The following is a 3,225-nucleotide window of genomic DNA, read 5'->3' on the forward strand; positions in this document are numbered from 1 at the left end:
TATTAGAAATAATTCAGAATTTTAGCAGAGTCGCAGGATACAAAATAAATCCACAAAAATCCTCAGGATTTTTATACATTACCAACACAATCCAACAGCAAGAGATACGAAGAGAAATTCCATTCAAAGTAACAGTCGATAGTATCAAATATTTGGGAATATATCTACCAAAGGAGAGTCAGGAATTATATAAGCAAAATTACAAAACACTTGCCACAAAAATAAAGTCAGATTTAAATAATTGGAAAGACATTCAGTGTTCTTGGATAGGCCGAGCGAATATAATAAAGATGACAATACTCCCCAAACTAATCTATTTATTTAGTGCTATACCAATCAGACTCCCAAGAAACTATTTTAATGAACTAGAAAAAATAACAACAAAATTCATATGGAAGAATAAAAGGTCGAGAATTGCAAGGGAACTAATGAAAAAAAAAGTCAGAGGAAGGTGGTGTAAGTGTACCTGATTTAAAGCTATATTATAAAGCAACAGTCACCAAAACCATTTGGTATTGGCTAAGAAATAGACTAGGTGATCAGTGGCATAGGTTAGGTTCACAGGGCAAGATAGTGAATAAAAATAGCAATCTAGTGTTTGACAAACCCAAAGATCCCAAATTTTGGGATAAGAATTAATTATTTGACAAAAAGTGCTGGGAAAGCTGGTAATTAGTATGGCAGAAACTAGGCATGAACCCACATTTAACACCACATACTAAGATTAGATCAAAATGGGTCCAAGATTTAGGCATAAAGAACGAAATCATAAATAAATTGGAGGAACATGGGATGGTTTACCTCTCAGACTTGTGGAGGAGGAAGGTGTGTCCAAGGGAGAACTAGAGACCATTATTGATCACAAAATAGAACATTTTGATTACACCAAATTAAAAAGTTTCTGCACAAACAAAACTAATGCAAACAAGATTAGAAGGGAAGTAACAAATTGGGAAAACATTTTTACAGTTAAAAGTTCTGATTAAGGCCTCATCTCCAAAATATACAGAGAATTGACTTTAATTTATAATAAATCAAACCATTCTCCAATTGATAAATGGTCAAAGGATATGAACAGACAATTTTCAGATGATGAAATTAAAACTATTTCCACTCATATGAAAGAGTGTTCCAAATCACTATTGATCAGAGAAATGCAAATTAAGACAACTCTGAGATATCATTACACACCTGTCAGATTGGCTAAGATGACAGGAACAAATAATGATGAATGTTGGAGGGGCTGTGGGAAAACTGGGACACTGATGCATTGTTGGTGGAGTTGTGAAAGAATCCGGCCATTCTGGAGAGTAATCTGGAATATGCCCAAAAAGTTATCAAAATTTGCATACCCTTTGACCCAGTCATACTACTACTGGGCTTATATCCCAAGGAAATACTAAAGAGTGGAAAGGGACCTGTATGTGCCAAAATGTTTGTGGCAGCCCTTTTCATAGTGGCTAGAAGCTGGAAGATGAATGGATGTCCATCAATTGGAGAATGGTTGGGTAAATTATGGTATATAAATGTTAAAGAATATTATTGTTCTGTAAGAAATGACCAACAGGAGAAATACAGAGAGGCTTGGAGAGACTTACATCAACTGATGCTAAGTGAAACAAGCAGAACCAGAAGATCATTATACACTTCAACAATGATACTGTAGAAGGATGTATGCTGATGGAAGTGGATATCTTCAACATACAGAAGAGCTAATCCAATTCTAATTGATTAATGATGGACAGAATCAGCTACATCCAGAAAAGGAATAATGGGAAATGAGTGTAAACTGTTATTTTTACCTTCTGAATCTAATTCTTCCTGTGCAACAAGAAATTCGGTTCTACACACATATATTGTATCTAGAATATACTGTAATATATTTAACATGTATAACTGCCTGCCATCTGGGGGAGGGGGTTGGGGGAGGAAGGGAAAAAATCTGAATAGAAGTAAGTGCAAGGAATAATGTTGTAAAAAATTAACCATGCATATGTACTGTTAAAAAAATTTATAATTATAAAATAAAATAAAAATTAAATAAACAAAAAAAAACTTACAAAAAAGAGATTAAATACAATGTTTTAAAAAAAAGTAAAACAAATTATTCTCACTGATTTAGATATTCCAATTAAATAACTTTTAAGGATGGGTTTGACATTGCAAATACAGAAGCCATGTCTAAATCAATATAAGTTATAATAATTTTTTAACCTGCCAGAAAGTATAGGAAGATAGGTGTAGTCTCTTAGAAAATATGGATCATCTCCTCAGGCAATCTCCATTTACAATATTTGTGACTCTTTCCATTAATTGTGATGGGTAAGACTGAGAGAGTCGCTGGGAACTGAGGGAAGAATGTCTGCCCCGTTTGAGGAGAGAAGTGGTGTGGTGCCTTGTGGGACACCCTGGGGCCAGTGCTACCAAATCCTAGAGGAGGTGTTCATCGAAGTCCAGGGCAAACTCTTTGATTCTACAATAGCTGATGATGGAACATGGACATTAGAGGACAGAAAAATGGTTCGAATAGTTCTTACCAAGACAAAGAGAGATGCAGCAAATTGTTGGACCTCTCTCTTAAAAACTGAATATGCAGCTGATCCTTGGGTACAGGACCAAATGCAAAGGAAACTTACCCTAGAGAGATTTCAAAAAGAAAACCCTGGTTTTGACTTCAGTGGAGCAGAAATCTCTGGAAAGTACAGTAAAGGTGGACCAGATTTCTCTAGTCTTGAAAAATAAAAACTGCCATTTTTAACTATGTTCCATGGAGCCTAGAAGATGTTGCCAATATAAAAGGAATTGATTATGTGATAGAAGAAAATTTCACTTGCCTTTACAACTGAATGAGAATTGTAAAAACAAAACAAAACAAACAAAACATTTAAATAGGACTTCAAAGAATGCATTCAAAATCTACTTTACATAGAAACATTCTGAATCTCAATGGAAATTTTTCTGGGGAAATGGTCTCTTTTTTTGCACTTATTTTGCTCTGCAGGACATTTTAAACAGGTCTTGAATTCTTAATTTCTTAAGCAGTGGGCCATAATCATGTGAAACTCAAATGTGCCTTCAGGGGAAATTAAGTTTTTTTTTTTTTTTTTTTAACTGTAATTCAGAATAACTGTCAATAAAGCTTTCTAATTCCATTATAGGTTTTACTCACCAATTTTAGAGTACCAAAGGGAAATGATTCACCCTAGTGAAACAGTCCAACAATGA

At 34.3% G+C, this 3,225-nt stretch overlaps 1 pseudogene; it reads left to right on the top strand.

Annotated features, from left to right (window-relative positions):
* Positions 1-2,358: 2,358 nt before the first annotated feature.
* LOC141559428 (nudC domain-containing protein 2 pseudogene) lies at positions 2,359-2,832 on the top strand (annotated as a pseudogene).
* The last annotated feature ends 393 nt before the right edge of the window (positions 2,833-3,225 follow it).

This window comes from Sminthopsis crassicaudata, chromosome 3 (assembly GCF_048593235.1).
Source record: "Sminthopsis crassicaudata isolate SCR6 chromosome 3, ASM4859323v1, whole genome shotgun sequence".
Classification (NCBI taxonomy): domain Eukaryota; kingdom Metazoa; phylum Chordata; class Mammalia; order Dasyuromorphia; family Dasyuridae; genus Sminthopsis; species Sminthopsis crassicaudata.